Source organism: Gymnoscopelus braueri (assembly GCF_963280865.1).
Source record: "Gymnoscopelus braueri genome assembly, chromosome: 3".
NCBI lineage: Eukaryota > Metazoa > Chordata > Actinopteri > Myctophiformes > Myctophidae > Gymnoscopelus > Gymnoscopelus braueri.
This window is the reverse complement of record NC_137612.1, coordinates 14,081,073-14,093,884: the sequence shown is the minus strand read 5'-3', so window position 1 is coordinate 14,093,884 and position 12,812 is coordinate 14,081,073. Positions and strand designations below refer to the sequence as shown.

General features: G+C 40.9%; 1 long non-coding RNA gene across 1 annotated transcript; it reads left to right on the top strand.

Moving 5' to 3' along the window:
• Positions 1-258: 258 nt before the first annotated feature.
• LOC308082336 lies at positions 259-5,876 on the top strand. Its single transcript, XR_013932911.1, has 4 exons — positions 259-460; positions 3,857-3,928; positions 4,361-4,425; positions 5,776-5,876. It is a non-coding gene; the product is annotated as an uncharacterized lncRNA (long non-coding RNA).
• Positions 5,877-12,812: the final 6,936 nt, after the last annotated feature.

Sequence of the window (12,812 nt, the reverse complement as noted above, 5' to 3'; positions counted from 1 at the left end):
GTGTGTGTGTGTGTGTGTGTGTGTGTGTGTGTGTGTGTGTGTGTGTGTTTGCGTGTGTTTGCACCTTCGCGCGAGCGCATTGTATGTGGGGTTTCTAGGTGAGGCTAATTTGCGACACCTGTCCCTGAGATCATTTGCATAGTTTGCACCCGTTGTCATACACATCCCACACAAAAAGCACCGCCCTCTTAGTATATATTTCCTCATCAGACATAGTTGGGAGTCGAGGATCTCTCTGATAAAGAAAACATCCTGAAGTTAAAATAGTATCCAGCAACTGACAATGTCCAAGAGCAAGTGTAACAACCTATTGCCCCGTTGCTTTGCGGCTATTCTGTTCCCTTTAGCTGTCATCTCCATCATCTTTATCCTCTTATTGTTCTTCCCTGGCTTCGATGTAAAGTATTACGAAGATGGGCGCTTTACTGAAGATGGAGAATTTATACCTCTAATACTAATGGTAAGTAACCATATTATTATATATTATAGGGCCTAGTATGTTTTCTCAATGGTGTGGTGTCTGCATCAGTGGTGTCATGGGGACCACATGGGGTAGGACGGCGTGTGGCCGGTACATTTTTCACACGCAAGGTACGGCACAGTACAAGCTAGAACGCACACAGTGCACGCAATGGCTACTTTGCATAACAGGTTTACAAGCGTGTGTGAAAATGTGTCCTCACTCCTCCTTTATAGGCTACACCATACATGAGCAAATGGCGGCCAGGGGCCACATGCGGCCCCCACCTTCACTTAATGCGGCCCGCAGGTTAATATCGGAATACTGATATATTATTGATTTCAGCTGTTACAATTCCAAACATGCAAACATGACCCGCTTTAAGTACTTCAGTCTATATTAGTAGCCTAATGACTAGTATTAAAATTCAGTTTTTTGTCCAATGTATTTCTATTTAAGTTCAAAAAGTTAACAAGTATAACTACATGCATTTGAAATTAAATAAAAATTTTACTTTTCAGGATTCCAATAAAAAAATAGCAAAAAATAAATCAGGATTCCAATTAAAAAATAGCCAAAATAGCAGATCTACAAGCTCAAAACGCGTCGCAGTGCAAAAGTGCATCCCATGTGTATAATGCGTTAATACACATGGGATGCATAGCAAGTGCTACCAAAGTTATTTTGTGAAACGGTTAAAGTGCTATATATACTGATGATAATCATTGCTAGTGTTTCCTAAATCTTCGGTCTCTCTATCTCTCCATCTCTTTAATTAAATGCATGTTCAGGTGAGTTACCAATTTCATCCAATCAGGGCAGAGAGTATACCCATCATCAGCTTCAATTTTATATCGTTCCAGTTTAAAATGTTCTTCTCATTTCTTTATGTCATCACTTCCAATTTCACTTGTTTATCCTGTCTCCTTTTAGCCAGGGCTGTTAGTGACCCGATCGTTCACTTTGTGATACAAGCGCTAAATTTTCCACAAAGTTTCTTCTGGACCTACTTTTTCACAAAAGCCCGTTAGCCAAGCAAAAAAAAACTATATGGCTGCCATTTTCCAAAATGGCTGCCGGCAAAAGACATGCTATGTGGTTTTTGACCTGGATTGTGATTGGATTATCCAATTTGGATTATTTTGGCATCAGAATATAGTTTTGACTCCCCCCCCACCCCCTCCCCCCGTTAGCCACCCAAAAAAACCCCAATATGGCTGCCATTTTCCAAAATGGCTGCCAGTGAAAGACATTTTATGTGTTTTTTTTACCTGGTTTGAAATTATTTTGGCATCAGAATATAGTTTTGACTCCCCCCTGCCCCCTCCCCCCATTAGCCAAGCAAAAAAAAAAACAATATGGCTGTAATTTTCCAAAATGGCTGCCGGCGAAAGACATGCTATGTGGTTTTTGACTTGGATTGTGATTGGATAATCCAATTTGGATTATTTGGCATCAGAATATAGTTTTGACTTCCGCCCACCCCTTCCCCCCACCCCTTCCCCCCGTTAGCCACCCAAAAAAACAACAATATTGCTGCCATTTTCCAAAATGGCTGCCGGCGACAAACTAATACATTACAAAACAGTACTGTGCTGTTATTGTACAGCACTTTACTTTACTCAACTGTACTGTTCTGTTATTGTACAGCACAGTACTGTACTGTACTGTGCTGCTGTGCTGTACTGTACTGTACTGTACTGTACTGTACTGTACTGTACTGTACTGTACTGTACTGTACTGTATTGCTATTGTACAGTACTGTACTGTACTCTACTGTGCTGTATTGCTATTGTACAGCACTCTACTGTACTGTACTGTACTGTGCTGTATTGCTATTGTACAGCACTGCATTGTACAGCACAGTACTGTACTGTACTGTACTGTACTGTACTGTACTGTACTGTACTGTACTGTACTGTACTGTATTGTATTGTTATTGAACAGCACTGTACTGTACTGTACTGTATTGTTATTGAACAGCACTGTACTGTACTGTATTGTTGTTGGTTACCAGTTCACGATTTAGTGAAGAATCTAGGCCCTGAAAAATCCATTGGCATCCTTTTCTTTCACGCTTTCACTGGATGTGATGTCGTGTCAGCCTTTCGTGGGAAAAGGCAAAAAGACAGCATGGCAAACCCGGCAAGTGTGGCCTGAAGTGTCTCATGTCTTCCAGAAGCTCAGTCAATACCCACCAGTAACAGTGCATGACAAGAACAGCACTGCTGATGGGGTTGATGATGCAAGATTTTACCTGTTTGCATGGAAGCAGAGGTCCTGATGCCATTCCACCTACAAGGGCATCTCTTGCACATCATGTGAAGCATGCCACTTATCAAGTTGCCCGTGTCTGAAGCCAGGCAACTGTATGTCAAATGCATACAGAGAGCCCTGCCAGCTGGGGATGGCAAGCAGAAGATGATATTTGGCAAGTAGCGTGTGTGGATGACACTCTACCAATAGCCCAGATTTGTGAACAACTGACAAAATGCCGGTGCAAGACTGAATGTCGTGGTAGATGCAGTGCTACCCGCTTTGGCCTTCAGTGCACACAGATGAGTGCCAGCAAATGTGACGATTAGAACCATTTGTGATCCAGGGGGGGGGGGGGTAAAAACTCATATGTTGATACCAAAATAATCAAATTCCAATCCCAATCCAGGTCAAAATACACATAAAATGTCTTTCCCCAGCAGCCATTTTGGATGGCGTGGCTAACGGGGGAGGGGGCGGGGGGGAGTCAAAACTATATTCTGATGCCAAAATAATCAAAATTGGATAATCCAATCACAATCCAGGTCAAAATACACATAAAATGCCTTTTGCCTGAAGCCATTTTGGAAAATGGCAGCCATATTGTTTTTTTCACGTGGCTAACGGGGGGAGGGGGCGGGGGAGTCAAAACTATATGTTGATACCAAAATAATCAAAATCCATTCACAATCCAGGTCAAAATACACATAAAATGTCTTTCGCCAGCAGCCATTTTGGAAAATGGCAGCCATTTTTTCTGCAAAAGTAGGTCCTAGGCATTGTTCATGCCAAATTTGGCGCTTGTATCACAGAGTGAACGATTGTAACATAAAAATGGACTTAACAGCCCTGACTATTTATGAATTCTCATTCCTGTATCCCGACCAGAAAATGATTTTTTTTTGTTTACTAATAAGGTGCTGGAGAGACAGGGAGAACACACAATCATTACCATCAGAAAATAGAGCTATTTAACACTTATTTGAACAAAAGAAAATCAATTGCTGCACCTTTAAGTCGCTCTAAATGGCCATTGGGTGCTTTAAGTAAAGTAATGACATTCCCTGGAGGTGTAGGTAGAAATGTTTTGTGTGTTAATTTACTTGTGTAATTACTAATTTCTCATGTCTCCCTCCTTAGGTGTTGATACCAGCACTTTTCAGCAATTTCACAAGAAATGAGGGGTTCTCTAGAGAAAGAGATGGTTGTGTGGTGAGCTTTTCAGACAGTGGTTGAAGAAAGATAGTCTACAAATACACTTATTTTATATCATATCATATATTCTATTCCATTTCCTCTGTCTAACTTGCTGCTACAGTAGGTATTAATTTAATAAATAATCAAACCCTGCAACAAACAATGACCAACACATATAGAATGGAATGGAATAAGGTATAGGCAAATGACTTCCCCATCCTTAAATGAAATGTATTCAAATAAGTCTTAGAGGAGAGCAGACATTATTTGTGTGTGTGTGTGTGTGTGTGTGTGTGTGTGTGTGTGTGTGTGTGTGTGTGTGTGTGTGTGTGTGTGTGTGTGTGTGTGTGTGTGTGTGTGTGTGTGTGTGTGTGTGTGTGTGTGTGTGTGCGTATATATATATATACTATACTATACTATATCTGACTTTAATTTTTACTTCTACAGAGGATCGTCTCCATTCTATTTGCTCTCCTTGGGCTGGCTGGTGCTCTCTTCGGTTTGATTTTCAGGTAGATGTACAAAACCAAAAGTATTTGTGTCAATGTATCTGTAAATGTATAAAAGATGTGTGAACTCAAGAATATTTTGCGGGCGCGGTCCAGTGAAATTTTCACGCTCGTGCTCGTTTGTGCACACGCCCGTGGGCGGCAAGAGCTGGATTGTGGTCAGCTTTTTTCCCCCACCACGCTCAGGGTGAATCCACACATGAGCGTCAACATTGACGCTATAGGGTCGCAAGCCCTTGTTCCGGTTCCGGCCATTTTTGGCCGTTACTCAATGAAAACCGGAACCTGGATATGCACTTCAGACGCGCATCGGGACGGAACGTCCGGTTTTTAACTTAACATGGGAGTGGATGGGACTTCCGACTTCCGAGCGTCAACTTGACGCTCATGTGTGGATGCACCCTCAGGAGGACTAAACAACAATGATTGCCCCGCTGATCTGAGCGAGAACGCTGCGTGTCACCCCCCATCTCTCTCTCCCCATTTCCTGTCAGCCTACTGTCCTAGCCCTGAGTCATGGCGCAACTTGTTCCTGGTTTTGGAACTTTCTCCATTTAGGTTACAACCCGTCATCTACATAAACGTTCAGATTTCAAATATAAAGTGCTTACCCCACGGACACGGATGTAACAAGCTAAAAGAACCAGTATCTTCCGTATTGTTCAATAAAAAGCATTTTAATTGATCAGCGGCCATTTTCTCATAGTTATAATGTATGAAGTCGTTATGTGAGCAAGCAGTTATACAGTATGGTATACAGTATGGTCATCTGAAGCTCATACCCTAAATCACCATCTGGCCTATCGCTCCCCGGGTTATGCCCTGGACAGTGTTTGTGGACAGACATTCTTTCTTTTTTCTTCAAAATTCAAAACTCTAATGCAACAAGTCGTTTTCGACTGGCGATCACTCTGCAATGGCGGATCGCGGTAGAAATGTTATTGTTCCAGTCGTTACACGGGACCCGTGGCCATCGCCCAAACACCTCCCAACCGATAGGGTCGCGTTCAAAGCATATGAAGGAAATTTTGAGAAAGTGGCCACAGATCGGATTAAAATGCTTTTTATTGAACAATACGGAAGATACGGTTACTTAGACCCGGGCGTTTTAACTTGTTACATCCGTGGCCGTGGGGTAAGCGTGTGTGTGTGTGTGTTTGCCATTTTATATTGCAAAATATTTTACAAATCATTTCTTGTATTTGAATGGACCACACTGTAAACTATCTTGATTTGGACAACTCTTTTTTTAAAGACTGTGTTTTTACAGTAGCCTACATGTGCAATGTGTTTGTGTCAATGAATCTCAATTGTTTGTCACATGCTGTCTTTATTATTCCATTTTGTGTGTAGTGGTGACCCTGGTCGTGAACAACCGTGGAGATCCAGGGAGCTTGAATTAGACATTCATCAATTCAACAACACTCTCCACAACACTACAGGCACGTGCACACATGGACATCAAAGGGGGCTAGAGCCCCTAAGTGCCCTTTTGCCTTTTTCGGTAAAAAAGTGCCATCTCCAAGCCATGGATTTTATCAGCTCAGCCGGAGCTCTTAATTGATCCCTCTGAACAAAGGGGTTTTGCACTGAGTTGATTGATTGGGCCATAACATTGTCAAACAGTCTCTCTCTCTCTCTCTCTCTCTCTCTCTCTCTCTCTCTCTCTCTCTCTCTCTCTCTCTCTCTCTCTCTCTCTCTGTCCAGTCAGTGTAATTTCTCAATTTGCTGATTGAATTTTGATCGATCACAACATTTCTGACTGACATGCACTTCTAGGTAATCAAGCAAATGCTTAATACTTAATAACAGCAACTGCTACTTTAACTTTGTTATCATTCATTCTAGGCTACTGGATTGTCAGGGCAGGCTGAGGGGTTGTTGTGGCTCTTCTTAACCACTGTTATTATAACAATTGTAACTTTTGTATGAATATTATTCAGTTTGTGGAGTAATTTTTCAGTGTTTTCCTAGACTCCTAGTGTTAATTTAACATGAGATATTCCTCTAAATCTGGGCAGAAATGTCTCCCGGCTAAAGGTGCCCTTTTTGTATTCCAGCCCCTGCCCCTCAAATTCCCTCTGCACCTCCCTGGACTATATTCCACCTCCTGCTGTTGACAAGCCTTCTGCAACTGGTGCTGTATGCCATTCTGGTGATCATCGGCATCTGGATTTACCTGCCATGTCTCCGTGATACCTGCCTTTGCCTTTGTGATACCTGCTGCAGACAGCCAGACAGAGGGACAGGCAGTATGTATATGTATATATATACACATATATATACACACCAAAAAAAAGAAAACATATTTATACATATTTATTCATATATATATAAAATTATTTATATATACTGTGTATATATATATATATATATATATATATATATATATATATATATATAAATAATTTTTGGTGTGTTTTGTGTTTTGATTACAGGTGGTAGACAGTCATCATCCACACGTCACACAATGATCCCAATGAATGATCACCGGCTCCCTCAAGAAAAAAGAAAAAAGTAGTATTAATAATAACATTTTTGAGAAGTGGCAAGTTCGAGAATCGCTTTGAATCTTATTTTATTTTTTTTGAATGCTTTTGACACCATCAACCACTCCATACTCCTCTCACGCCTCAAATCCACCCTCGGAATCACCGGCACTGCCCTCTCCTGGTTCACATCCTACCTCTCCGACAGACATCAATTTATTACCATAAATAACTCCAAATCCATCACAACCTCTGTCACCCACGGTGTCCCTCAGGGCTCGGTGCTTGGCCCTCTCCTGTTCATTCTCTACATCCTCCCCCTCGGACAAATCCTTCGTCGCCATGGCCTCAGTTTCCATTGCTACGCCGACGACACACAGCTCTACCTCCCCTCCCAAACCATCACTGCTACCACCCTCTACCACCTGTTTGACTGACATTAAGTCCTGGATGCAAAAAAAAGTCTTGAAACTAAATTGCAAAGTCCTCATTATCAGTCCAGATGCCCTGACCCGCTCCACCCATAATTTCTCCCTTAATATCGACGGCTCCATCGTCACCCCCTCCACCAAAGTCCGCAACCTTGGTGGACCACATAACCAAAACAGCCTTCTTCCACCTCAGAAACATCGCCCGCCTCCGTCTCACACTATCCCAACCTGCTGCAGAAACCCTCATCCATGCCTTCATCACTTCCAGACTCGACTACTGCAATAGCCTCCTCTATGGTGCCACCGCAAAAGTTCTCAAAAAACTTCAATATGTACAAAACTCTGCTGCCCGCCTCCTCACCAGAACCAGATCCAGAGACCACATCGCCCCAGTCCTCCATGACCTTCACTGGCTCCCAGTAAAACACAGGATAGATTTCAAAATACTCATCACCACCTACAAAGCCCTCAATAACCAGGCACCACGCTACCTCTCTGACCTCCTCAAATGCCACGCCCCCTCCCGCTCCCTCAGGTCAGGTGATGCAAACCTCCTGGACTCCAGGAGGTTTGCATCAAAACTCCCCCCCCCCCCCAAAAAAAAAGGGCTTTTTCAGTTGCAGCCTCCACCCTTTGAAACCCACTCCCACCTCACATCAAACTCACTCACCGTGTTCAAGGCCTCCCTCAAAACCCACCTTTTCAGACTTGCTTTCCCTGCCGAACCCAAACCAAATCTCCCTTTCTTCCTCTTAGTCTTAGCTTATTGTTTTTTTTAGCCTTTTATGATTGAATTTTGATCGATCACAACTTTTCTGATTAAACATGATAATGTCCCATTCGGTGCGTTGACAGCATCCGAAGCCGGTGCTATTGCACATGGTACCTGTTCACACAATTGCATCAGGTGAAGACAACAAGACAGCTAAAGAAAATGATTGCTAATAGCTGCCTCAATTCTGTGAATATAGCAAAAAATTACAACGGATTCATGAAGTGTATGTGGTGTGGTCAGACAATGAAATAATCAAAGTCAACGGCATGCAAGGGATCACAGTGAAAAAATGGTGCAGGAAAAGAGCAAAAACAGAAGGCAAGTTTGTGATGGACATTTCTATCAATATTGTATTTTTGCCACGGACATGCAAAACGAGTGATCAATAATATTACCAGAATCACATAGGCCTAGCCCTAAATATATAGTCATAGTGCCATAGTGTCTACTCTATTCCACAGCGCTACACATTTTAAAACAAGCCAAATAAATACAATTTTAATTATTTTGGGGGGAAAGATGATCTACAAGCTCACAACACATCATGTTGTGAGCTTGGAGATCAGCAATTGTCTTTTCTTTTTAGCTTATAATGACATGCCCAAAATTAGGATGTCAGGGTTAAAGTGGTAGCTATACTTTCGAAAACCTGGAGACTGGGAAGTTATTCACTGTATACTGGCAGGTGGCAGTCCTGAGACAGGCATTAAATATGGCATGGTCGAAGTATATTCCATGTTTGGGATTTTAATAATTGGGTCTAGTACAGTGCTTCCATCTTACATTGCAGGAGCAAAAGGGCCATCTAGGCTACTTTAGGACAGGAAGAGATTAAGTTCTACCAGCTAAACTAGTTTTTTGTTTGTCAACTTTAATAGTTGTGTTTTCCATTAAGGTGAACAGGTACTTTAGTCTATGTTGATGAGAACGTCTGGGCATGCCGAATGGAACAATAGAAAATGACTTGAGAGACAAAACAGATAAGTATGTACAGTACACGATGAGTGATTAATGAAGGGCATGACAGGATTGAAAGGAATGCAGTGTCACAATAGTTTGATGCAAAGGTGCCTAACTTTGATAAGAGGAGGCCTGATGGTGAGGCTGTGGATCAAGGGTTTCCATGGATTATGAGTGTGGAGTATTATTATGGTTATTATTGGTATTATTGGACACTTTGAAACGCTTTCTCTCAACTAACACTTATCAACTTTACTTGTCCAGTTCTGCCCTCCTTTGCCTCTGTGCTCTTTCTCAACAGATGACATGCCTTCTCTTTTTGCTCTTTTCCTGCACCATTTTTCACTGTGGTCACTCACATACCGTTGTTTCATTGTCTTGTTGTCCTCACATGATGCAATGATGCCTTTGCATTCAACTATTGTGACAATGCATTCAATTACAATCCTGGCATGCCCTTCATTAAGCACTCATCATGTTCCAGTGTTCCATTGGCATTTTATCCTTGACGTTTCCATGAGAAGCATTTAACATGTAATTATTACGTCTAATAAATCAAATCAAATCAAGTGTAGCTTGTAGGGTGTGTCTTTTTTTCATGCATGTCTTGGACATTGTTGTCATCAACAGCAGTATACCTCATCACCTTAATGGAATCCACAACTAGCTATGGTTTAGGAGGTAGTAGAACTTGATTTGATCAAGTGAAAATGTCCATAAGCTGTCATGGTCATGAGCCCTGCTTTTGATGCCAATACTTTTGTTCTTTTACTCAAGTAAATTCTGAATGCCAGACTTGTACTTACCGAGTATTTCTGCATTGTTGTATTAATACTTTTACTTAAGTAAAACAATTCAGTACCTTTTCCACCACTGCTGTTAATAAAGTATTCAATCAATCAATCATCCTACAGTAATTGCTTTAAAATACTTCAACTGAACACATACAACAGGCTGAATAAAATTAAACTTACTATATCACTGTGTGGCTCATTATTTTGCTGTGTGGCTCACTTGCACAAGTTGCACTACCAAATAGTTTCACCCCCAACGACAACAGAAAAATGTAACTTTCTTCTTCTACCCCGGATTTGAACACGGTTTCCTGCGCAAGTGCTGACATTTTTACCATTAAGTTAATAAAGTCGACAGCTGCTGCTTGCTCAGGGGATAAATTGAACCTTGACCATTAGGTCAAAAAGAAAAATGTGTTTGAATAACTTTGGTGACTTGTAATGTAACATGCTCATTAATATGTGCAGGAGATTTGTAGTATTGCACAGGGTACCTGTACACAATTGCATCAGGTGAAGACAACAAGACAGCCAGAAAAGTATTGCTAATAGCTGCCTCAATTCTGTGAAAATAGCTAAATGTGCTTTCAATCCGTTGTTGGAGAAAAAACAATTTTTGTCTTTCTTTTTTTTAAGACAACGGAGTGTATGTGTTGTGGTCAGACAATTAAATAATTAAAGTCAACTGTGAGGGACCACAGTGAAAAAATGGTGCAGGAAAAGAGCAAATTAAAACAGAAGGCATGTCTGCCATCTGTTCAGAAGGAGCTATTTGCTACCAAGGCAAAGGAGGGCAGAACTGGACAAGTAAAGCATGGTTGCCGTTAGTTGAGAGACAGTGCTTCAAAGTGTCCACTAATAACAACTATAATAACTCTCAACAATCATAATCCATGAGTGATTCACCACATGTACATGTACATGGGGCAAGCAGATCAAGGTCATAATTCATGACAGGTGCCTTTGCATTGAACCATTGTGACACTGTATGCATTAATCACTCATCATGTAGGCCTACATATCTTTTTTGTCACCTTAATGGAATCCACAACTAGCTACCGTACCTTGCCAAACCAATGGCTTAGGTGGTAGAACTTGATTTGATCTCCTTCTGTCCTCAAGTCCTTCTGTCCTTTGAAAAGCCAGCAATCTCTAATAGTCATATGATGTATAATACACACCCACTCACCTTTGCAGCTAAGTGGCCGTTTTGTGATGGAAGCACTGTCTGTACTGATTAGACTCAATTATTATTATACAAAATAATAAGGATTTTTTTTTTTGTGGTTAAGTGGCTCAGTAGTTAATGCAGACATACTATTGTTTTAAAATGTGCAGCACATTGGAATAGACCCTCTGACACATTAGGAGTCCATTAGTATACATTTAGGGCTAGGCCACTGTGTTTTTGGTAAAAGGATTATTTTGCATGGCCGTGGCAAAAATGAAATATTCATGGAAATGTCCATCACAAGCTGCCATGGTGATGACCCCTGTATAGAATGAGTACAGGACCACAATGGGAACACGTCCTTAGGACTTTTTGTGTTACCCTTTTAGCATTATTGTATAATTGTACCACTATTTTGCAAACTATTAATAAAAGTATTCAATCAATAAAAAACCTCTGTACTGGGAAATGAACTGATATACGTTAGTTAATTCATTAAGATAATACAACTTTTTGTATATTGCAATAATCATGTGTGATTGTCACAAAATCCCAAGTCACAACTGAACTTGTCTCAGGGCACATACCAGTGTGTCTCAGCACACTGTTTGACCTAGAAGAAAAGTAAAATAGTCACACCTGACCAGCCTGATGCAAACTAATATGTTTTCACTGCCAACAGTTTGGCTTGTATTCCTCCCAAGAAATGCCCCGATGAAGATGTAGGCTAAGTCACAACAGTAGTAGCAGCAGCCTTTGAAATACATATTTTTTTTGCATCGAGGCTGTTTGTCTATTTTACATTTCCTCCTTTTTTTTTTGACGTTTTTCAGTCCATGTATATTAGAACTTATTGCAGTGACACCTGAACATTGAGGACCATATAATACCATGTAAGCTGTACTTTCAGCGTTTTAAAGTTTTATTATTTCAAAATCAGACACACACACACACACACACACACACACACACACACACACACACACACACACACACACACACACACACACACACACACACACACACACACACACACACACACACACACACACACACACACACACACACACACACACACACACACACACACACACACACACACACTCCTATAAATAGTCCAGAGAACAGAAGCAGTAAAGTGTTTCACTCAAGCATTGAGGTATGGATGATTATCCATGCAGTAATGAATGCAGTCCACTGGGGGGCACTATCACACAGGAGAAACAACACACACACACACACAGTATGTAGAGCAGATATGAGCTCTGAACACAACAGTAAGTAGAAAGCAGGCTTTCTACAGGTTGGCCTTCTGTGGAAAACCACCAAGGTTACTACCAAGATAATCAATAGATCTGATATCCTTTAAAACCACCAAGGTTACTACCAAGATAATCAATAGATCTGATATCCTTTAAAACCAAGGTTACTACCAAGATAATCAATAGGTCTAATATCCTTTACACATTGTATACTTATATTTTCAGGTTATTGGGAAAATGTATCCAGCGACATAATTGATTGATCGATTGAATACTTAACAGTTTGCAAAAAAAGGTACAGTGATACAGATTTATACAAAAGGAAGTAAGTTGTAGTAAGTTAAATGCAAATAAGTCCTATTGATTGATTGATTGATTGAATTCTTTATTAGCAGTTTGCAGAAAAAAAGCACATGAAAGTAGGCCTACAGTTCAATACATGGTCAGCTAAAAGGATTTTAAAACCCAAGAAAGTCATTGGCTTGTTTCCATTGGGGTCCTTTGTACT